A 25573-nucleotide genomic window follows, 5' to 3' on the forward strand; every position below is an offset into this window, starting at 1 on the left:
CAGTTCTCCGACGAAGTCAAACTTCCATGCCGCGATTTTGTCCTGTTCAGTACACTTTTTTGTTCTTTAAGTTTCTTGATATCCATTTTCAACGAACTGATAATAAATTGTAAACTTTGAGTTTTGTTATTTCGTCCTCACAACTGTCGCAGTTTTTCTTTTTAACAGCATAACTGGCATTATTTCGAGGAGCCACATGTCCAATTTTTAACACTAGCCGCCATCTTGGAAGCATAAGATGCCATCAAATTCCTCCATGTGTGTCATCTACTTTTCTTCATATTGTTTCGTGGTCTACACCACAATAGATGTTATGGAAGCAACTGTATTGTAAGTTCATGCAATCTTCAGTGGGCTGAGGGATGTGGTGGGTGGGGGGAGGGGGGAGGCGTGTGAGAAGGACAGGAGAGTAAAACAGGTCACATATATTTTTATTATTTGGCATACATTTGGCTTTGTAGTGCGAAAGTAAATACGTCAAAGTGTTAGCAGTAAGCAAAATTGTGCACTAGCCTACAGGCAAGAGGAAAATAAATACCCAATAATCGAAGAGAAATCGATGGAGAAGTGGGTGGTTTAATCGCTAACGTGCAGCAAAATCAGTATTTTGTGGGACGCCTTCAAAGGCACTGGCTTCCTATTAAGCCATTTTGCAACGCTATCACAGCAAAATTTTAAACAGGCTTGGCAATACGGTAAAGTTCCTTACAAAACTCCCGATAGAGGTGGCTACCTCAGCTTTAAAAACAGAAGTGGAGCTGGGCAGAGACAGTTGTCCCAAAGAAGTAAAAAAGCGTCTTCATTTCTGACATAAGAGTCCAGTTTATTGCAGTTATTAAATGCAAATTGTTATGATGTTTGCAAAGTGTATATACCAAATTCACGGCATTTAGGAAGAGAATATGTTTGTAGTAGGAGTGTAATGACATTCTAAATGTACAAGGAACTTTGTGGACAAACCTACAGCGTCCAGAGATGATGTGACAAGGATGGCTATGTATGTTGACAACACAAAATCTGTTCTGCACATCCCAATGCTCAGTCCAGAAGTATTTCTACTCTATGTCGAAAATATGAGATGCTGTTGAAGAAAGAAGACGTGACCTCCTCAGACAAGTGGAAAACAGGGAGGAAATGAAGCTGTATTCAAAAAGTGCAAAACCATAAGAACAGAGAAATTTTAGTTCAAAAAACAGCTTTGAAGTGATTTCTACTGCAGATTCAAAAAACAGGCAGGAGAAAGTCGAGAAGTCAGAAAATGAATTCAGGAAAGTATACATACTGTTGCTCATTTAAACCGGATCAATGGTGGAAAATAATTCACCAGAAAATATGCACAAAATTGCGAAAATAAGTGGACAACTGTACAACCATGGAAAACTGGGTGTTGATGTACTGACAATTTAATAGTTATGCTTGAACTTATTTCTCTTTATTTTTTATATGTGATTTTCCTGTGCTTTTCCTTCTGCCTGCCTTCATTTACTATGGTTGTAATTGTAATTGAAATAAGTAACAAACTGATTTTACTAATCTAAATTCTTGTTATTTCTAGCATTAAAATCAGTCCATAGGCCCACTTGACAGTTTATAAAGTACAAAAATAAAGGTGGAAAAACTATAATTATTAATTCAACACATAACTCACAGCCATGGCTCAATAGATGGAGATGTCAAGGATACCATTGTTTGATGGCATGAACTTTAGCAGCTGGAAATTTAGGTCTGAAGCACTCTTAAGTGAAATGGAATTATTGACTTTTGCAGAAAAACCCTATACAGGACTGGTAGACTCTACTAAGCCCGACAGAGCTGAACAATGTGCACAGAAGAAAACACTTCTGGGAGAACTTAGCTAAAGTGGTAAGAAGTGTTAGTCTCAAAAAACCCAAAGAATTTCAGACAGCTGCGTGCAGTATCCAAGGAAAGGGAACTCTATGTCATTTATGGAATTCATTAACACAAACTTTTCAATGGAAAGATATGGGTAGTCTACTTTTATTAAGAAAGACGCTGTAGATCGTAAAGTTTAATGCAAATGATGATGGCCCTTAAAATTAATTTTTTGAACTTTGATAAGTTAATATCTGATTTGAAAGCATTGGGTACTAATAATGAACAAACTGATACAGAGTGCAGAATGTTACTAACAATGCTTTCAAAATACAGAGTTTTTGTTACTGGTCTGGAAACCTTTTACGTGAACAATTGAGTTTTGTTAAAGGTGGACTATTAGACAAAGAAGCAAAATGTAATAATTATAATGGTTACAAAATGGAATTAAATGAATTTTCTTCATCAACAGCATTTGTCTCGTGGCAAGGTACAAGTAAGTATTAAATGACAACCAAGTCTCATGGTATGAATCAGTGATTTGTTTGGTCCAGCAACAAGTGGTTCTTTTGATGGAAGGAAATATATGCTGACCTTAGACTATGACTATATTCACTTTACAGCAGGTTATACTCTTCAATCAAAGCCTAAAGTGTTTCATTATTTTAAAGTATACAATGGATTGGCTCGTAATTTTTCGAGAAATTAAGTTTCTATTTGAAGGTGAAAGTAGTGGTGATTGGATCTTGAAGTAGCATATCACAGAACATAGCGGAAGATCTAGGACAAGAGAATGAATCTAACTTTGAGATAACTGAACAAACTGTTGAAGATAATTCACAGCCCATAACTTCAGAATGAGTGAAGGATGCAGAACCTCTGCATAAAAGCAATAGAATAACAACAAATCCTAAGTACTTGGAAGATTATCCACTGTAGCCTTGAATGCAGAAGCGTTAGTGGAAAACTATCTTAGAATTTAGAAGATGTCAGGGGTTGGCATGATGATGAAGAACAGACAAAATCAAAAAAGGAAGAATTGGATTCTTTGTCATCTAATGGAACTTGGACTTATCCACAACTTCCAGCAAACAAAAGAGCCATGTTAGAAAGTGGGTGTCACAGTAAAAAGTGTGGCACCTGGAAACACTGGAAGGTATAAGACATGTTCAGTAATTAGTGATTGTGCTCAATTTAAAGGACATCTGCAGGAAGAGCGGCATTTACATATGAAATATTTGAAATGATATAAATGAATAAATAATGTATTAATTAAAAATTAAGTACTACTAACGATTGTATCGACTGAAGGATACAACTGCAGAAACAAATGTAGAATTACGTCCCTCAGTTATTTTTGTGAAGGGAGCAGAATGTTTTTGTTCCAGAAGCGAACCAAGACAAATGCTTTTCTGTGATTATGGAAGATTTATACGCCACACCACCATTGTCATTTATATGAGGCACAATCACACTACACGTACTCACATGTTGTTGCACACAGCAACTGATTTAATGTAAGTCTCGTTGTAAATTTATTGTTTATGTGTGGTAATTTAATATAGTGATAATATTTAATATTTGTTTCATTTTATATTAAAAGTCATCTTAGCTGTATTGCATCTTGACATTGCGAAAGTTTCTGGCTTCACTAAATGCACAAAAATAATCGAATGAGTGAATGTTTTTGAAGTCTGATAAAAGAAGTTTTCATTTGAACAGATGTCCACAGTTGAGTAAAAGAGTCAGAATGGACCTCTCACTTGCCAAGCATTCCTAACAAAAGTAATATATTTACAGAAATTATTTACTTAAGAAATTACTTAATTACTTTAACAAGTTGGCTCATTCCCTAGCATTTATCTGTGCATGATCCCGTCAGAATTAATAATGAAGGAAAATTTAAATCAGGTAGAAGGATATGACTATGAAGAGACATATGCTCCAGTTGCTTGACTCACAACACTGAGAACTTTCTTAGTGTGTTGAATGAGCATGATTTGTTTATGGAACAAATGGTTGCACAAAATGTATTGCTGCATGGAGCATTGGTTGAAGAAATTCCTGTGAAAGTTCTCAAGGTGTAAAGATTAACTGAGGCCTTGTACACAAACTCAATAAAGCTTATATGGATTGAAGTAGGCACCAAGAACTTTTCTGCATGTTTTTTTGCTTCTTTTGTATCTTGTGTTCGTGGTTGTACTGTGGTTGTAATTGTAATTGAGACAAGTAAAACCGATCTGTACCAAACTTCTGCCACAACATACAACCAACCAAGGACGGGACAGAATGACACAACCAATCGCATGAGGCACTTAGCGCGCTTGCTTTGAAGTTCTCCCGCGTTTCACCCCGCATTTTTTCGATCATATGCTCCTGAATTGTGATGGACCACGGAGAGTCTAATATGATAAGTTTTGAGGAGAACATTACCCTTGAGGAAAAGTATGAAATTCTTATAAGTACAGTCTGGTAGTTTTGCTTTATTCTCAAACTTTTTCATTGGTTTTAGAATTGCCATCATCAGTAAACTGCTTTTCAAGAGGGAATTCTGCCACCGCGGAAAAAAATCCTTTTTGATGTGGTGCAAAGTGAAACTGATGGGAAACTGTTCCTGGTAGCCTTTAAAAATGAGCATGATTTTAAGAAATGGATACTGGAGTTTCAATCTTTCACAGAAAGTACATACAGCATTAGTTCACTTGACCCTGCTCCAGACCAGAAAATAATTTTTAAGCAGCGTCTGCGTTATCAACACAGCACTAACTTGAATACATACATGAATCTGCTGTACATAAGGTAATAAAAAATACGAACTGTCCTTCAAAGCTGAAAGTCACTATACACACTATGAAGACAAGATATAGAGGGAAATGTAAGAGGAAAATTGATTTCGTACGTGAAATGCCATGTGAAATAAATTCAACATTAAGTCACAATCACAGTTTAGGAAGTGCTGCAGTCTTAAGCTTAAGAAAACCACAAGTTACATGAAAGCCAAGACTTGAGGCCATCAAAACTGAAATTCTGTAGAATGAGCCAAATTATTCTTTAGAACTTGCAAATAGAAGTCAGTGACCAGACTATAGTTACTGTAATCATGTGTACCGAATTGTTTCTAAGGTAGACTATGGCCCAGAAGATTTTGACAGCGAGGCAAAATAACTATTATTGCAACATTTAGATGGTATAATGCTAAAATGGGAAGAGAGTGTGCTAAAATGTTCACCAGTGGACAATTACTATATAATGTGATAAGAAACACTTTTAAAATGTTGCTTCCAATAGTGATTGCTGTGTATTAAGCCAATTTTGATTATTTAATATGCTTTTCCAGAATTTGGCCACTCTCAGCAAAACGAGTACATAAATTATAAGAAAGCCTCTCCACAAATGGCATTTATGGACTCAACTGGCAGTTTAGATCAAGCTGTCAGTAGACTATTTGTGATTCTCGCACACAGTGACTGTAGAGGCCTATCACTTGGCACACTAATGATTCCTCTGGAAGTTTTGATGTTGCAGAAGTTGGTTTTCAGTTTCTTTTTCTTTTTTGAAGGAGATTTTAGATGAAAACCTGTTTGGTGGACATATCTATGGCCCAAACATTTTCTTAACAGATGATTCACAAGCAGAACAATGTGGTATCCAAAGTTCCATACCTTCATCTGAAGTTCTGATGTGAATCTTCTGTGTGCTTCACACTGTTTGGAGGTGGCTGTCAAAAAGTAAGAACTTTATACCCCAAGAAAAGCAGTGTACTTTCCATCAAGATTTTTAAAATATAATTTTTGTCCCAACAGAAAACTTTCCTTCTTACTCACAGAACTTAGAAAATTATTGGAGAATGCAGAAACTGTGGCTGTTGTCATACTGCAATGACCTACTTGTGCAAAGCAACCACACAAGCAATTTGTCTGAGGCACTGATGAAAATTATGAAGCACAAAATATTTGAAAGAGTCAGATCCTTTAATGTTGCATAGATGTCTGAGTTCATAACAACGAAATTTAATGTATGTTTTTTAAGAAGACTGCTTGATGTAGCCAGAATAGGCAAAGGCACAGTGCTTCCCAGAGGCCAATAACAGTACCTACACAAGATGTGCTAAACAAGTGAAGATGATAGAGGAAAATGTTTTGCTTATCCCAAGTGAGAATAAAAACGATCATCCATATGTTGCTAACATGGATGTCCTCGTTTGCACACGTTTAGAAGGAAAGACAGGAAAAAATGTAAACACATAGATTGGACCAGTATTGTTTCACCTTCAGAAAAGTACATTGAGGCTACTGGCACCAACAGGCTGTGAAGACTCTGTTATCTAATAGCCACAGATGAAGAGCATTCTGCAGGATGGCTGGAACCTTTGTGTGAGACAACAACTGGCATTTCCACAGACCAGAATGCTGTCAAAAATGAAGAATGCATATTTCAATGGCACCAGAAACAGAAGAAAGTGTGGGACGGTTACCTCTCACTTCAAGTTGTTTGGAAAAAGAACAGATGAATTACTGTCAAACATTCATGGTATCTTAAAAGATTTCGCAGATAAATCATCAGAAGAAAAAAGTGTAAGAGAAATTGGAGAAAATTAAAATACCATCTGCATTTACCTCTCATAGTTCAAATTTTGGAGAAGTTAATACATACTTTCATGTGGATTTGTTCTGTGAAATGAATATAACCTCATATTTTTTGATAGAAGAAAAACAAATATCTCACAGCACAGAGTTTTTGGCGGAGGAATAGCAAGTTCTTCGATGTGTAAACAAATGTCTAGAAAGAATACCTATAAATTTTCCAACACAAAGTCTTTCATTAAACTTAAATTGACAATTTTACTAACGAAATTTGGAGGTAGTTTATGTCTGAAAAAACTTTAATGTTTCCTTCAAAAATTGAAACTTTTGGGCTCAATTAATTTAAAAAAAATAAGAAGTACCTTGGTGCTAATAAGATACAATATCTATGTCTTGCTGAAACTGAAAATTGAAAACCATCTGGGGAGTCAACTTAGACCTTAGCTTCTGAGCAATGATGCTCTTCTCATTGTGCTGCTGGTCACACTTGCCAGAGACAGACCACAATTCCGACACTTAACCTAGTTCTGTTCTCTTGTATTTATCTCTGCATCCTTGTGAGCCTCTCTCAGTATTACCAGAATAGCACTTCAGGGTGGAGGTGGGAAAGAGAACTTTCATATCACCATAGAAAGTGTCTATGCATTATAGAAGTTCTCTCACATGCCTCCTCTCTGAGATGCTACTCTCATAATACTGAGAGCCCCACAAGGATATGAGGTAAAGATATAATAAAAACCTGGTTTAGCGGGGCTGGGCAGAGTGGTCGTGTGGTTCTAGTCGCTACAGTCTAGAACCGAGTGACCGCTACGGTCGCAGGTTCGAATCCTGCCTTGGGCATGGCTGTGTGTGATGTCCTTAGGTTAGTTACGTTTAATTAGTTCTAAGTTCTAGGCGACTGATGACCTCAGAAGATAAGTCGCATAGTGCTCAGAGCCATTTTTTGGTTTAGTGGGGAATTGTGGCCTGTCCATGGGGTGACAAGTAGTACAATGGCAAATGCATCGCTGGTCAGAACCACGAACTTAAGTTCAATTCACGACTGGTCATCAATTTTCTCTTTTGCCAGGATGGAGATATCATTGCTACATAACCTCAATGAGGGAATTCGTTAGCCATGAATATATTGTATCAGCATCTGTTGTAAACTGAATATTGCACAGAAGCTTATTTTTACAAAAGAAATTAATGAATTAAGGAACATCGAAAATTTTTCTTGCAAACCTTACAATTTTTCTTAAATTAATAAAAACACCTTGAGCATTTAGAGTCCTAGTTCAAATTTTTCCTGTGACCCTGAAATTCAATTACAAATATTGTTACTAAGAAGATTTTAATACAAATAAGGCAAAATTTGAACAAAATAATTCTTATGAACCAATGTATTAACAACAAGCAAATTAATTCACAATCATTCAATTTGTTTAGATTCACGGTACACCTCAAACCATTTTAGGCACAATCCTATTGTTCCCGCATAATATCAAGCGCCGGCAAGTCGGCCTGGAACGTTACGGAAGAGCATGCTGTGAGACAGTGTCAAAATAGTACGCTGACTAGGATGGCACCAAGACAGGAGTGGCATCTAGGCCAAGAGAATATACGAGCTGCTCTGCCTAGCCACAGACAGTAGAAGACGAGCCGACATCCAAACGCTACAGCAGTGACATATGAACTGTTTTGTTTTGCTTGCATTGAAATTGTATATTCCAAAGGACATAGATTATTTGCCTTTCGCCATTTGCTTGCGACACCTATTTTTGAATACACAAAGTTAAGTATTGTCAAGTTAACTTACTGTAATAAACTCCATTAATACGATTTGCTTGAATTGTTGTCCAGCAATCCGAGAAAACAGCTTCCTAGGCACCATATATGAGGCGAGTGGGCTGGATACTACATTTGACGACGAGTTACAAGAAGAACCCAGTGCCTGGGGTCCACGATATTTTCTGTTGTGTTTTGCTGGCGCCTTAATTCTCTCTTATCTTTTCTTTTCAGGGGTGTTTACTTGTTTTAACAATCTCTTATCGTGTTTTTGCTAATCAGTGTTTTCAGGAGGGCGTTGTCAAAATTCTCTTTGCTTTTGAACTTATTTTTCTTGCTTGCCTTGTCTATCCATAGCACTTGTCTCTTCCAACATGCCCACCCCACCTATCCCACCCTCTGTCCAGGCGACACAGCTGCAAGTGTTAGATTCAACACAACTAATATAGATGTTTCAGTTCCAGGCCCGGCAAATATCTACACTGCTCAACACAGTGCAGCCTTTTCGCCAGTTTCATGAACAACAAGAGGAATGGCTCGAGTAGTTGCAACAGTTTGAAGCACGTGTAATTGCTCACAACATACCAGGTATGAAAAGCCATTACTTTCTTGCAACAGTAGGAAGTGCAGTATTCCACCTCCTACAGAAGTTACTCTGTAATGCCACTCCGAAAGAACTTTCGTATGATCAGGTTGTAGATTCACTAACTAACTATTATGACCAACAAGTGAATGTGGTAGCAGCTAGGTATCAATTCTTTAATTGTAAAAAACGGTCAGAACAAATTTGTCGTGAGTGGGTAACAGATATACAGGGTATGACGAGGAAATGCAAATTCAAATGTGCTTGTTGTGCTTTATATTTAGTTGTTATGTTTTATGATGCGATTGTATACAATGTAACTGATGTCAAACTCAGAGAACAGGTTTTGAAACAGTCCAATCCAAGTAGTGCAAATACTAGACCAGTACAATTCAGGTGCCTTGTCGGCTGATAAATTTTAGCAGCCAGCAACTTGTTGGTTAGAGTCCCTTGTTTGTGACTGGCCCATTTGGCAGCGACAGCTTGCGCTCGCCACACTGCGTAAACAACTCTCCACGCTACTTAAGGAGCTCGCCAAACAGGCAGCTACCCCCCTCACACCCTGGTTGATCCTCTCCTCTCCCATCCCTGCCCCCTGCCACGTCTTCACTGTTGCGTCCCCCCAACCCTCCATCTCTAAACCCTTCATCTCCTTTCACAAGGTGGCTTCCATCAACTCCCCCTCCCAGATGATGCCCTCTCTCCCTCTATTTATCCCTCCAATCAACTCTGATCCTCACCCCCCCCTCCTTTCCTCCGTCCCTTTCCTGGGCTCCCTCTCCCCCCTTCCATCCTCTTTTTTGACCACCTACCCTCTCTCTGCCCCCCTTCTCACCCCCAAGCCCTTTTGCATTTCCCTCCTCTGCCTTTTCCCATTCCCTCTCTCGTCTGCCCTGCCCCCCCTTATGATTCCTCTCCCTCCTTTGGTTCCCCCCTTTCATTTTTCCTCTCCTCCCTCCTTGTTTTCCCCCTCATCTGTCCAGGTCCACACCCCCCCCCCCCCCCCAATCTGCCCTAGGCTATGGTGTGTCCTCTTTGTGCCAACATTTTAGTGCAGTGTTTACAGTGAGTGTTCAGTGTTGTGTGTCTCTTCCAAAGTGTTGCGCATGGACATCGTACTGTCACTGGGTGTGATTTTATATCTCTTGCGAACAGAAGCCAGACTGTCGCCATGTTTTTAATTGTCTGTCTACTATGTTACCTGTCTGCTTCCTGTGTATTTTATTCGCTTTGCCAACCCTTTGCTTTATGTTTTAACTTTCCACAATTTTCCGCCGTTTTACAATTTAAGTCAGCGTTTTATCGCCTGCTTTTATTGTTTCTTAACTTCTTCTTACGTTTTAAAAAGTCTGTAGGCTGCAGAGCAGCGTAATAAGCTGCTGCCAGCCTGCCCCCTTCGGGGGCAATCGAAATTCAATATAGAAAAAAAAGGCAGCTACACAGGTGAATAGAATTGAGTCATGCCCTCAGTGTTATTCACGGCACAAACACATGTACAATCTATATGTTTGCAACGGAACAAACATAAGAATTCGGCCCACTCACAAAAATCTAGTCACAAGGTCCCTGTCATTAATGCAGTATATTCAAAGTCTGCAATAGGTATTAGCAAAACTAGCAACCAAGGAGTTTCCTCAGTGCTAAACCAGTGCAACGAACTTTATGTTCATTTGCTTCTTTGCGGGAAACGTGAGAAATTGCAGTTGGAGACGGTTGTCTCTGTTACATTGCTGAATCGTCACATATATGATATGTTCAATTAGCACGCACCTGACGGCTTATAATGGTCAAGACATTCCCGTTCTCGAAAAACGTACGTTGCCTGCCATGTACCGCTCGCAAACGCGAACAGTAATTTTATGATTTTACAATCACGCGATTGTGAGAACATACTTGGTCTTGATTCATTTCATTTGTTTGGCTTTAACATTCAGGACAATGTGTTCTCAGTGTCTGCATTCCATGTAAAACACAGCATAGCTAGCTTGCTGAAAGAATTCCCGTAACTCTTTTCTGAAGGTTTAGGCAAGGCTAAAAATTTGTTGCAGATATTACTCTGAAAGACGAAGCTCAGCCGAAATTTTGCTGGGTCAAAACTATTCCCATTGCATTACTGGACAAAGCAGCTGCTGAACTTAAAGAATTGCTAGATAGCGGAGCTATTGCGCCCATATAAGCTAGTCAGTGGGCAAGTCCACTGATTTTGCTCCCCAAACCTTCAGGTCGGAATTGCCTCTGTGTTAACTTGAAGTCTACGGTCAACCCACAAACTGTGATTGATACTTACCCATTGCCACGCCCAGTGGTTCTCATGGACAAATTAGGCGCTGGTCGCTACTTTTCAAAAACTGAATTGCGCGACGCATATCTTCAATCACCGTTTGACGAAGAATCTCAGAAGGTGTGTGTAGTGAATACTCATTTAGGATTGTTTAAATATTTGCGTCTGCCTTTTGGCAGTGCTTCTGCACCCGCCATTTTCCAACAGTATTTGGAGCAGCTGATTGCTCAAGTGCCAAACTGTTCAAACTAAATGGACGATATTGTCGTAGCAGGTCCTACACCTGAAGAACATATTGAAAATTTACGTGTTTGTTTCGTGTGTTTTCTGATGCAGGACTAAAGCGTTAAGTGTGAATTTTTAAAATCTGAGTTGCAGTATCTTGGTCATGTCATAAAAAGTCAAGGTGTACATCCTCTTCAGTCGCATTTGGTAGCCATACGAGATTTGCCAGTTCCTCGTAATGTCACAGAATTGCAGTCAGTGTAATGGAAAATGACCTATTATATTCAGTTCATACCAAATGCTGCACAAATAGCAGCTCCATTGCATGGCTTGCGTCGAAAGAATGTCCCCTTTGTTTGGACAGAAGAGTGCCAAGTGGCTTTTCAAACACTTAAGGAGTCATTGCTCAGTGATAGACGCTTAGTTCACTTTGAGCCTGACAAACCAGTTGTATTGCAAGTTGACGCTTCCTCTTGCGGACTCGGTGCAGTACTTTCGCACAGAATTGGTGATGAAGACAGACCTATCGCTTTCGTATCAAAAGTGTTGTAAGTGTAACTATCCACAAATGGAAAAACAGGCATTGGCTATTGTGTATGGTGTCACCAAATTCCACCACTATTTGTATGGCAGAAAATTCTACTTAGTAACGGATCACAAGCCATTGCAGCGTTTCTTTCATCCGACGAACCGATTCCTGTACGAACTGCCCAAAAATTGCAAAGATAGGCTATGTCGTTGTCTCAACATCAGCACTAGATTGTGTATCGTCTGACAGCTTAGCATGGTAATGCGGACTCACTTTCACGTCTTCCGATTGGCCTGATACAGACTTTGACGCTTCTGTTGCACCTTGTTGTCACATCGATGCTCAGGATTCTGAATTACTTCAATCTTTTCCGCTGAACTATGGGGAAATTGCGCGATTCAGACTTGAACATTTTGCTAACGTACATTCGCACATCTTGGCCGCGTTCCTTGCATAGCATAAAGAACTCTGTAGTGTGCCAATACTTTGCATGTCGGCATAGCTGTGCTATACAGGAAGGTGTGATTCTTGTTCAAAATGACAGTGGACAGTCGAGTGTGTTGATCCCTAAAGGTAAGAATTATTGCAGTTACTTCACCAAGGATACTGGGGGGATTGTTCGTATGAAACAGCGCGACACTGTACTTGGCAGGGTCTGGACAGCCAAGTAGAACAGATGACGTCACAGTGTCACGCATGTTCGAAAAATCAGTCCGCTCCGCCACAAAAAGTCTCTGCTTGGCCGAAGTTGCAATCATCATGGCAACGTGTGCACATAGACTTTGCAGGACCTTTTTGGAACACTCGTTGGTTGATTGTGGTAGACTCATATAGCAAGTTTCCTTTTGCTGTGCCAATGAACTCGACAAAGTCACGTAGCACAAATCACGCGTTGTCCCCTATTTTTTGCTCGAAGGTATGCCTGAAGTCATAGTGTCACACAAAGGCCCTCAGTTCACGTCAAATGAATTTGAATCTTTCTGTGAACGCAATGGCATCCAGGATATCACTAGTGCACCGTTCCATCCACAGTGAAACCGAAAAGCGGAACTGTCAGAACATACAAGCAGCAGATGGCCAAACTTCGCTCCGCATGCACCATGGATCAAGCATTCCAACTGTTTCTCGCCTCCTGTCGTTCGCACCTACGAGGTGAAGCATCGCCGGAGGACTTGCTTCACGGCCGCCGCCATCGGACACTGCTCCACCCTTCTCACCAGCCGGCGCCGAAGGACGGCCGCAAGTATCGCCTCGAGCGGTCTGATATTGTGTGTTACAGGGCTTTTAGCGGCAGCAGACGTTGGGTGCGAGGCGAGGTCGTCAGTCGACTTGGCGCTTGCATTTATCTCATTTCAGGTCCAAACGGGATGCAGCGCCGACATCACAATCAACTTCGCCACTGTCATGTGCACAGTGATCCTTCTGTGTCTCTTTCCCCAGATTCACGGATCCCGAGGACACTGCGGCCACAGCAGCCGCCAGAGGGTGTCATCACGACACCACGGGACGACCCCATGGAGACGGAGCCTTCGCCTCCTCCGCTTCCTCTCGTCCTACCGTTGGAGCTGGACCCGCCCACAATACAGCAGCTGACGCCCTCTTCTTCTGGTTATTGGCTGCATACCCTTCTGGTCGTTTTCCAGGGGACGTTTCCGCCAGAGCGAAGGCCGGATGGCGGGCTACGATTGGAAGCTTGACGTCCCCTGCAGAGATAGCTTCCGGTCCAGCAAAGCGACCACACTCCTGTCTCCCCCGCCGTTATCGCGCTCCCTACACGACGGTCCGTCGTTTGGGGGGGGGGGGGGGAGGAATGTTCTGGTGTAACATCAAGCACCAGGACGTCGGTCTGGAACATTACAGCAGACAGGGCTGTGAGACGACGTCAGCCAACAGTATTCTAACTAGGACGACACGAAAACAGGAGCGGCATCTAGGCCAAGAGAATAAAAGCACCACTCCGCCTAGCCATAGGCAGTAGAACACGATCTGTCATAAAAACACTATAGCAGTGACTTATGAACTTTTTTGTTTTGTTTGCATTGAAATTGTATATTCCAAAGGACGTAGATTATTTGCATGTCGCCATTTGTTTGCGACACCTATTTGTGAATACGCAAAGTTAAGTATTGTCAATTTAACTTACTGTAATAAACTCCATTAATACGATTTGCTTAAATTGTTGTCTAGCAATCCGAGAAAACAGATTCCTAGGCACTCTATATTAGACGAGTGGGTTGTATACTATTCCCGTGTCACATTTCCCTTTGTGAACTGTTGATGACTTCCATTTGCAATGTAAACATGCACACCTTCACTTTTTGTGTTATTTTGAAGTAACGTTTCACGCCATTGTACACTAATGGCCATTAAAATTGCTACACTAAGAAGAAATGCAGATGATAAACGGGTATTCATTGGACAAATATATTATACCAGAACTGGCATGTGATTACATTTTCACGCAGTTTGGGTGCATAGCCACTGAGAAATCAGTACCGAGAACAACCACCTCTGGCCGTAATAAAGGCCTTGATACGCCTGGGCATTGAATCAAACAGAGCTTGGATGGCGTGTACAGGTACAGCTGTCCATGCAGCTTCAAGACGATACTACAGTTCATCAAGAGTACCGAATGGCGTATTGTGACGAGCCAGTTGCTCGGCCACCATTGACCAGACGTTTTCAGTTGGTGAGAGATCTGGAGAATGTGCTGGCCAGGGCAGCAGTCGAACATTTTCTGTATCCAGAAAGACCCGTACAGGACCTGCGACATGCGGTCGCGCATTATCCTGCTGAAATGTAGGGTTTCGCAGGGATCGAATGAAGGGTAGAGCCACGGGCCGTAACACATCTGAAATGTAACGTCCATTTTTCACTGAGCCGTCAATGCGAACAAGAGGTGCGAGACATGTGATACGCCAGTATGGCGATGACGAATGCACGCTTCCAATGTGTGTTCACCGCGGTGTCGCCAAACACGGATGAGACCATCATGATGCTGTAAACAGAACCAGGATTCATCCGAAAAAATGAGATTTTGCCATTCGTGCACCCAGGTTCGTCGTTGAGTACACCATCGCAGGCGCCCCTGTCTGTGATGCAGCGTCAAGGGTAACCGCAGCCGTGGTCTCCGAACTGATAGTCCATGCTGCTGCAAACGTCGTCGAACTGTTCGTGCAGATGGTTGTTGTCTTGCAAACGTCCTTATCTGTTGACTCAGGGATCGAGACGTGGCTGCACGATCCGTTACAGCCATGCGGATAAGATGCCTGTCATCTCGACTGCTAGTGATACGAGGCCGTTGGGATCCAGCACGGCGTTCCGTATTACCCTCCCGAACCCACCGATTCCATATTCTGCTAACAGTCATTGGATTACGAGCAACGCGAGCAGCAATGTCGCGATACGATAAACTGCAATCGCGATAGGCTACAATCCGACTTTTATCAAAGTCGGAAACGTGATGGTACGCATTTCTCCTCCTTACACGAGGCATCACAACAACGTTTCACCAGGAAACGCCGGTCAACGGCTGTTTGTGTATGAGAAATCGGGTGGAAACTTTCCTCATGTCAGTACGTTGTAGGTGTAGCCAGCGGCGCCAACCTTGTGTGAATGCTCTGAAAAGCTAATCATTTGCATATCACAGCATCTTCTTCCTGTCGGTAAATTTTGCGTCTGTAGCACATCATCTTCGTGGTGTAGCAATTTTAATGGCCAGTAGTATATCTTATTTGGCAAACATGATTTGTATGCACATATAGGACTAGTAAGAGGCCTGCCTCCTCCTCTTACAGGATTCATGTACCTTTTTTTAATGAACATGGACAGTTTCTCTTCTGAACTGAAGCTAAGTGGTCCTGACTCCTGTTCCTTTCTTTAGCTCCCAGGTACCATGTTAGCCATGACATGTCAAACAGCCAAGAAAACGAATCCCAGTACCATTTCTTGTTTCAAATAGTTATTCTGTAGGTGACGGTATTTTCATCCATCCTGTCCAATCCCTCAACGTTTATTATAAGCTGCAATAATTTGAGAAAAATGTACTTGAAGAGTCTTCTTATCCTTAGCAGAGTATCTTTTCACAGGGGATACAGGTTCAACTCTGCACAGGTAGATACTACAACAACCACTGAATTTGCAACAAAAATGCCATCACCTTCGCAAAGTGAAGATTCAAAATATCCTCTTTCCTTTTTAACTAGCTCTAGCTTTGCAGAAATGGAGCAAGATTTGGGAAATATATTTTCTCTCCATAACCTTCTTTCTTTATGAAAATCAAAATAGCAAATTCTGTAAAAATGTTGGCAAAGAAGAAATGGACTGACAATTGCTTTACTTCCAGTGTTAAATCATTTATCACCTGAATGCGTGCGACAGAAGCTTTAACAAACTGTTCCCCACATGCTGTATTTATACCCGGTGATTTTCTTCAATAAAAGAAAAATTTTTCAAGATATCCAAATGTGGTACATTAACACCATACTTTATCCAGAAATGGTGCGTAAACACCATGCTTTATATCCGAATCATGTTGTTTTCCACCCGTCCCACCACCCTGATAAATTGCTTGTGAGTGTGATTATTATGAGTCTTTTGATGTATATACACTCCTGGAAATGGAAAAAAGAACACATTGACACCGGTGTGTCAGACCCACCGTACTTGCTCCGGACACTGCGAGAGGGCTGTACAAGCAATGATCACACGCACGGCACAGCGGACACACCAGGAACCGCGGTGTTGGCCGTCGAATGGCGCTAGCTGCGCAGCATTTGTGCACCGCCGCCGTCAGTGTCAGCCAGTTTGCCGTGGCATACGGAGCTCCATCGCAGTCTTTAACACTGGTAGCATGCCGCGACAGCGTGGACGTGAACCGTATGTGCAGTTGACGGACTTTGAGCGAGGGCGTATAGTGGGCATGCGGGAGGCCGCGTGGACGTACCGCCGAATTGCTCAACACGTGGGGCGTGAGGTCTCCACAGTACATCGATGTTGTTGCCAGTGGTCGGCGGAAGGTGCACGTGCCCGTCGACCTGGGACCGGACCGCAGCGACGCACGGATCCACGCCAAGACCGTAGGATCCTACGCAGTGCCGTAGGGGACCGCACCGCCACTTCCCAGCAAATTAGGGACACTGTTGCTCCTGGGGTATCGGCGAAGACCATTCGCAACCGTCTCCATGAAGCTGGGCTACGGTCCCGCACACCGTTAGGCCGTCTTCCGCTCACGCCCCAACATCGTGCAGCCCACCTCCAGTGGTGTCGCGACGGGCGTGAATGGAGGGACGAATGGAGATGTGTCGTCTTCAGCGATGAGAGTCGCTTCTGCCTTGGTGCCAATGATGGTCGTATGCGTGTTTGGCGCCGTGCAGGTGAGCGCCACAATCAGGACTGCATACGACCGAGGCACACAGGGCCAACACCCGGCATCATGGTGTGGGGAGCGATCTCCTACACTGGCCGTACACCACTGGTGATCGTCGAGGGGACACTGAATAGTGCACGGTACATCCAAACCGTCATCGAACCCATCGTTCTACCATTCCTAGACCGGCAAGGGAACTTGCTGTTCCAACAGGACAATGCACGTCCGCATGTATCCCGTGCCACCCAACGTGCTCTAGAAGGTGTAAGTCAACTAACCTGGCCAGCAAGATCTCCGGATCTGTCCCCCATTGAGCATGTTTGGGACTGAATGAAGCGTCGTCTCACGCGGTCTGCACGTCCAGCACGAACGCTGGTCCAACTGAGGCGCCAGGTGGAAATGGCATGGCAAACCGTTCCACAGGACTACATCCAGCATCTCTACGATCGTCTCCATGGGAGAATAGCAGCCTGCATTGCTGCGAAAGGTGGATATACACTGTACTAGTGCCGACATTGTGCATGCTCTGTTGCCTGTGTCCATGTGCCTGTGGTTCTGTCAGTGTGATCATGTGATGTATCTGACCCCAGGAATGTGTCAATAAAGTTTCCCCTTCCTGGGACAATGAATTCACGGTGTTCTTATTTCAATTTCCAGGAGTGTATATTGCTGCTAAGAAATGGGTTGTTGCATAACCACGTGTACTCAATTACCATCACCTGTGCCTACATCTTCGACTTAATGTGTGGGAGCGGCAGTATGCCAGATCACAGAATGACAGTTTTGAAAGTGGCAAAAACAACTCATTGCTCACTTCGAGGTCACTGTCAAAGAGTAGCTCGAAAATTTCTACAGCAGACTTATCAAAATATGTGCAAAAGGCTGAATCAGTAAAAGGTTTTAAATTTGAAGTTGGTGCACCATCAGTTACACCTAGTAACAATATCTACACATTTTCAGTAATATGTATTACCAATGGGGAGGGGCCGGGTACTTTATGCCCACCCTAAAAAGTAAAAAGAAACCCTCATTGACTGTTGTTGGATTTTACTCTCAACCTACTTTTTAAAGACATACTGGTGTATAAGTATGGTCCTGAACTTGAAAACATTGTATATGACATTTACTAAAAAACGTCACATTTACAAATAATTGTAAGACTTAATGAAAGACAATTTTTTTTCAAAATGTAAAAATAAGGAATACCTGATTAGATTACTATATTTTTCGAAAGGTGGGCATAAATTAGGTGAGGGTGGGGATAGCTGAGCATGTAGGATACTTGAGTTACTCATGTGCTCTCAACTGCAAGATAAAAGTTGTCTGTTTACTGGCTTCACATTTATGCAGTAAATAATTAGATTAATGGTTTCCAATTGTTGTTTAGTGCAATTTTTATGTTTGAGGAAAGAAAACTTAGTGGCTGGAATAATTCCAGTTTGAACCTTATTTTAGTTCTATGACAATTTGAACAGTTGCTTAGATAATCTAAAACAGCCACTAGAATGAAAATGGTGAATATAGGGATACTTAAGCAGGAGCCATGGTTTAACTATCCCTACGCTAAAATTACATTCATAGGTACATTGTGTACACATGAAATTTCACAAACAAACGGTTTTATAAAACTATTACAAAAAACAGGCTTGTAAAATTCTTTGGGCAATTACAAATTATTTAATAGTATGATTTGTCAGTAAGTACGTTTATCCACTGGTTTTCAAAAGATTGGATATTTGCAAAGGCTTTCAAGTTGGTGATATTTTCACCCAGAATGAAAGTATTTTTATTGGTGTTGAATTTCTGAGTTTATATGTAACTCATATGGTTCTGACAGAATCTTATGTCCCTGTGGAAAGTACTGCCGCTTCTTCAAATTATCAAAAAGATACACAGCAGGTTGACAGGATGGAGGTGTGCTTTCGCCTACTATCAGATTAAGCATTACATTGATAATCTGTCCAGAGCCCTCAACAAGTGAAATCAATTGTTTCCCCAGAAAATGTAAGACCTTACCCCAAAGCCTTGCCTCATTTGATGAAACGTAGTAGGAAAAACTACAGATTAAGAAGTCTCTTCTGTAAAGAGCAGAAAAAAATAAATACAGTCACGAAAAGTCAATGAAGAAACTGTGCTCTACACAAAAACAGAAAAAAGTGAGAGCACAGCATCTTACAAGGAAATCCAAAATGAACGCTTAAATCAGAATCATCTGAAATAGAATTTGACAATTATTCAACAATAAGCACAAGTTCATCCATGGTACAGCATGACAACAAAAATATAATTGTCAACAGTATTATGAAAAGGGTGGATTGTTACCATATAGTGGAGATGTTGAGTCACAGACAGGCACAAGAAAAAGACTGCTAAACAAGTATGCTTTCAGCCAAAAGGCCTTCTTAATTTGACAACACACACACACACACACACACACACACACACACACACACACACACAAGGCCACTGTCTCTGCTTGGCCTCGGCAGCCAGAGACATTGGTCATATGTGTTTGTGTTTGCATGAATGTGTGTATGTTGTCTAAGAAGGCCATTTGACCGAAAGCTTACTTGTTTAGCAGTCTTGTGGATGTGGGACTACCATTCAAACACTAATCCGCTTGATAGGTGTCCTGGCCCATTGCTGGTATGTTTGTCCATTGATCGAAATGCAATCTTCCGTGCAGAACACCATCGTAATGACATCTGTTAGCAGTTTGTAAGATTGTATCGTGAATTAGACACAGGACGGGGAAATAGCAGTTTTTTTTTAATTTTCGGCACCAGTGTATATGTTCAAACTCTGTCACCATGTGGGCCATATACCCACAACACTTACCCAAAAATTTTATCTTCCCTGTGCTTCAGAGTATGATATCTGTGGGACTTCCGCTATCACAGGTGAAAATAATGCCTTCGTCTGCCAGGACAACAAACAGCTATTCATTATTACCTAATGGTGTCCACAGACTTTCATTTAACACTATTAGCATTTGCACGCAATCCTTCGAACTTCCCACACTGGTTGCAGCATCTTCTCATGAGCATACGTGAGCGAAAGTACAAATACCTGCTTGCATATTCTGACGCTCTGATCTATCGTCTTACACTGTAAACTGCCCGGTATTTAAGTTCACATACTGACCTTTCGCGTCATCAGTTAGCGGCAGGAGTAGCTCTTTCTCTGGGACAATTTGCGTAAATAAATGTCTCGTTCTGTTCACTTCAAAATACTATCATTAGGTAGCAGTTCTCTACTAATGCAACTTTTTAACACATAAGATGTTTCGAGCAATGAAAGCATCCGTATCAGTGATTCTGATTTATTGGTATCCTCTGTCTACCGTAAAGTCGACAGGGAACCGCTTGTCTTTGATGTCATCTTTTATTGGTTCTAGAAACTTTACAGTCTGAACTGGATTGACCAGGTGTGGCTCCGCAACACCTTTATGAGCGTTGACAATCGCTGATGTTAACATTTCGTATTCATGTTCTGGCTGATTGAAAACACCTGTCATTTGTATCAGCTGTTCGTTAACAGTGATCAAAATTACAACTCCCTGTAACCGTTTGTTAGTACTGTTGTCAAATTCCACTATGTGCTACCTTAAGCACTTCATTCTCTGCATAATAAATTCTTCATTTCTCGCTGTGAAGCTTATTGTTTGGCTAAAACTACTCAAGGTTGCTTTAGCTATTGTAACTTGCTCCTTCGAAAATCGGAGTAGCTGTTTCTGTTCCCTTTTGAACAGAATCTTACTGACCTCGCCCATGAAATTTAAAGTTTCTCGTTTCTTTATATGGGATTCACGCCATGCCACTTGTCCAGTCAGACACAGTGTCTTTTCTATTTTTCTATGTGCCATTTTAACGCAACTTCCACACTGTTATACTCTACTGTACTGATATTCAATAGCGCCAACCTGTGTTTACAATATCCGATAGCTCTCCTCACGAGAACCTCAGTATGCTCAAATTTCTCTCTCAGTCACATTAAATTAAAATAACTCACAACTGTCCATGTTACATTGTAAATTTTCACTGATCCATATTGTCATAATACAGTCCAGGTGATGACTGGAACTTCATTATTTGCGTGTATGATTCTTGTCTGGGGTGCTCAAGTCCAATGAGCAGTAGGATAACACTGACGAAGCAGTATGATGACAACACCTAGAATTAGAAAAATTCATTCAGTCTGTTTACATGAAATGTGAGGAATTTGTTTCGTTTCAGGCAGATTACAACATTAGACCCCTTTGTTCGTACCACTCTGTATGGATCTCGCCATTTTATGTCCAACCTACATGATCTGCCTCACTGTATGCTCTCGTCAAACAACAGAACCTTATCCCCGCATTGGAAGTCCTTTGGATTCAGGGCCTTATCATAGTATTCCTTATTTTTTATCTTACAAGGTGTGACTGGAAAGTTTTAAGAATGTATCCGCTACTGCTTACTGGTTTGGCGGTCAGGTACACAGAGGGTGGCGAGTGAGTCATTGCTTGTCCTTGAACGCCTTCTGATAGGAAACTGCGTTTCCTTCATTCAGTTCGGTGTGGCAGCTGGTTGAGTGCAGGTCTGTTAGGAGTTGTTGCCGGGTTCTGTCTGCTTGAAAATGGACGTAAAAACGGAGCAACGAGTTTGTGTAAAATTTTGTTTTAAAACCAGGAAATCAGCTTCTCAGACTTACGAACTATTAGAAACAGCTTTTTTTGTCTGGTTCAACAGATTTAAAAATGGCCACGGATCATATGAAGATGAACCATGGTCCGGCCGTCCTTCCACCTCAAAAACTAATAAAATTGTTGTGAAAGTTCGTGACTTAGTGCGCTCTGATTGTAGACCGACTTGAAGTGTGCCAAGAACTGATTAATCGGACTAAAAATTACTCAGATTTGTTAAATAGGATAATTACAGGTGACGAATCGTGGGTATATGGATATGATCTTCAAACCAAAATGCAGTCTTCGCAATGTAAGACTCCAGGTTCACTACGACTGAAAGAAGGACAGTAAAGTCGGTCGAAGGTGAAGACAATGTTGGTGATTCTTTCGTTTCTACCGGTATTGTGCATCATGAATTTACCCCTGGAGGACAGCCAATTAACCAGGAATAATACAAATGTGTCCTTGAGCGTTTGCACTAAAAGGTGAGGAAGAAAAGGCCTGCATTATGGAGAGAGAGGAGTTGGTTGCTACACCATGACAATGTTCCGGCTCATCGTGCCTTCTCCATCGTTGAATTTTGTACCAAATTCAAAATTCCTGTGCTTCAACAACCGCCATATTTCCCTGATTTAGCCCCTGCAGACTTCTACCTGTTTCCTAAACTGAAATTTTCACTGAAAGGGAGTGATTTGACTCTATTGAAGACATCCAGGCAAATAAGGAGAGCATCCTTAACATATTTCAGGAAAAAAATTCCAGGAATGTTTCCAAAAGTGGAAATACCGTTGGGTGCATCACAGTAGCATTCAAGTACCACCATTGTACAATTACAAGTCCATTCTTAAAACTTTAGCATCACACCTCGTACATTGTGCATTCTGTCAGAGTGTCTACAGGTCAAGAAACTCTTGAAAAAATAATGAAAATGAACAAGTGGCCATGAAAATAATGAAAAGGTAAAGAAATTGAGTGACCGATCATGAATTTTGTCTTGTGTGTCAGTAATGTGTGGTTCTAGAATTCGGTAGCAAGTTAGATATACCCCCAGAGATAATAAAAAATAAGTATAACTTTTAAAAAGCTTTGTTATATGTAGGGGACTTAAGTGTCTATCCGTGCAAGCCATATCAGCAAAACCCTTGAGGGGAAACTGAGAAATTTGGAGGTGTGGCTTCATTGAGCTATATGTGATATACATGATTACTGGAAATGACGTATAAATCGTGGCTCCACCCATGAGAATCCTGCCATCTCATGTACTGTTTGAGGATTATCAGTTAGAACAGCTGTTTCTTTAATTCTGTCCACCCCACTCCCATTTAAATCTCTTTAATGCGTATCTTTCTTTTGGAAAGACAACTCCTTAGAGCTTTTTAATAATTAATATAAAACTATTGTACTTTTTAAAGTTGTTAAAGAAGACTGGAGAAAAATCGATTTCTCACTTACCAAAATATTTCCCACGCCATATTAGTACTATGGGTGGACTATAACATGGCATCTGTCGAGCATTTTGTGCAAATATGACTTTGAATCAGTATCAGTGATATTTAATGTATAGAAACATATAGAAGAGGAAAGAGACACTCGCATTGGCTCCTTCATTGATTCCAAGGCAGCAAAACTAGTTGATATTTGTTGTAGCAAACACAATGTCAACATGGTCACATGTTTCTTTTGAACACAATTTAAATGGCAGTAACAAATTACAATCATTTGCTCACACTACAACCTCTAGAAGTTCAATTAAAGAGAGTTCCAAAATAAAATCAATGAAACATCTTTTAATTATTAATATGATAGTACAATCTGAAATTATGTGGGATATCAGTCATGTCTCATTCTGTAGTTCTGGAAACGCAACTGACATATTCCAAATTTTGTTTTCTGGCAGCATGATTGCCAAAAAAAAAAAAAACAGTTACACAAGGGAAAGTTGTCATATATAGCTACTTATGGACTTTGCCTTCATTTCCAGAATCTCCTAGCTAACAAAGTCTGGGAAGTCAGAATATTTTGTGTGTCATATGATGAAATAGAAACAAAGTTGTCCAAAAAGGACATATGAATTGGTGGTTCGTTTGGGATAAGCAAATCATTCTGTATCTACAAGATATGTAACATTTATATTTACAGTCAGGTTTCCCAGAACGTTTGAATGGTCTGACTTTGTCATCTAAGAATATAATTCAAATTTCAGTAGATGGGCCAAATGTGAACTTGAAGATCTTGCATGATTTGCAAGCATTTCTAATCAATGAAGAAGATAATCAACCAAAAATATTTCATTGTGGCCCTTGCTCACTTCATGTAATGAACGTCACCTTGAAAACTGCTCATGTTAAATGTGACTGGCGTTTTCATGGATTTCTTAGGGTGATCTGGCACTTTACGAGGAATTTTCCTTTAAGAAGCACAATCTTATCAAATATCACTGGGTTTTCCAAGTTTCTCTCAAATGTTGTTCTATAGGATCAGCCGGAAATACTGAAGTCATGGAGAGAGCATTGGAACTCATTCGGCACTTGAAGAAGTATGAGGCTAATCAGGAATGTAAGGTTACAAGAATTTTTTGGAGTACAAAAACTGAATTTATTGTATTAAAACTTACATGCGTTGTAATATAGGTCTTGCACTGTGTTTCCACATACTCACCATTTACCTCAATTAATTTGGCAATACATGGGATGAGTTTTTTAATTTCTGTGTCATACCCGTCTCCTGCCAACCAGTTCTTTACTTCAATTTTCACCTCGTCGTCGTCAGAAAAGTGTTTTCCACGAAGGAAGACAGGTGAACAGATGATAGTCACTAGGTGCGAGATCAGGGCTGTGAGAGGGATGGCTTAAAACACCCCAACCAATCGAAGTGAACAACTCTTGTGTTGTATGAGTGGTGTGCAGATGTGCGTGGTCATGAAGGAGACTGACTTATCAGCATCCTGTGAAGTTTCTTCATGGTGTCACAATATACTGCAGAATTTATTGTTTTACCTCTTTTCAAAAAATCGACAAGTAGAAACGCTTTTCTACCTCTAAACATAGACACCATGATTTTCCTCGCTGTTTCCTGAGTTTGGAATTTTCTGGCTGAAGCAGAATAAGTATGACGCCACTGCATTTATTGTCGTTCGCTCTCTGGAGTATGGTGATAAGTCCAAGTTTCGTCTTCTGATACTATATAGTTGCGAAAACCTCGCCTTCAGTCTCAAAACGGTCAAGAAATTCGAGAGTGGCACTGACTCTGTTCATTTTGTGTGCATCGGTAAACATCTCGGGCACTCGTTCGCACACAACTTGCAATAATTTAGTCGATTAGTTACGATTTTATGATAAAACAGTTCTTGAAATGTTTGGACAAACTGCACACAGGTCGTCAGTTGTCGAACGGCGATCAGAGAGAAGACGTTCTTCAAATTTCTGCACTGCATCATCAGTCATAACAGATGGCCTTCCGTTTCTGTCTTCATCGTAAATTTCCGTCAATCCAAAATTGAAATTCCGTATCCTTTTTCGTCACATGTTGCCTTGACATCAGGTCCCCTCCATAAACGGAAACAATTTCGCGATGAATCGGAGCGGCGGTCATGCCCTTAGCTTTTAGGAGGAGAATTACAGCGCGCACTTCGCACTTGGCGGGAGCCGGAATGAGAACACTCATTTCTAACGGTCACCACAACACTAATCGTCGTGCTACTGGTTGTTGGGAATGGTCGTTCCTTCCGCTGGCTTCCCG

At 41.2% G+C, this 25573-nt stretch overlaps 1 long non-coding RNA gene across 2 annotated transcripts in view; it reads right to left on the reverse strand.

Annotated features, from left to right (window-relative positions):
• Window positions 1–25573, reverse strand: part of LOC124805333 — a 51722-nt gene that overhangs the window by 6202 nt on the left and 19947 nt on the right. The window lies entirely within an intron of this gene.

The sequence above is a fragment of the Schistocerca piceifrons genome, chromosome 7, assembly GCF_021461385.2.
Source record: "Schistocerca piceifrons isolate TAMUIC-IGC-003096 chromosome 7, iqSchPice1.1, whole genome shotgun sequence".
Taxonomy (NCBI): Eukaryota; Metazoa; Arthropoda; class Insecta; order Orthoptera; family Acrididae; genus Schistocerca; species Schistocerca piceifrons.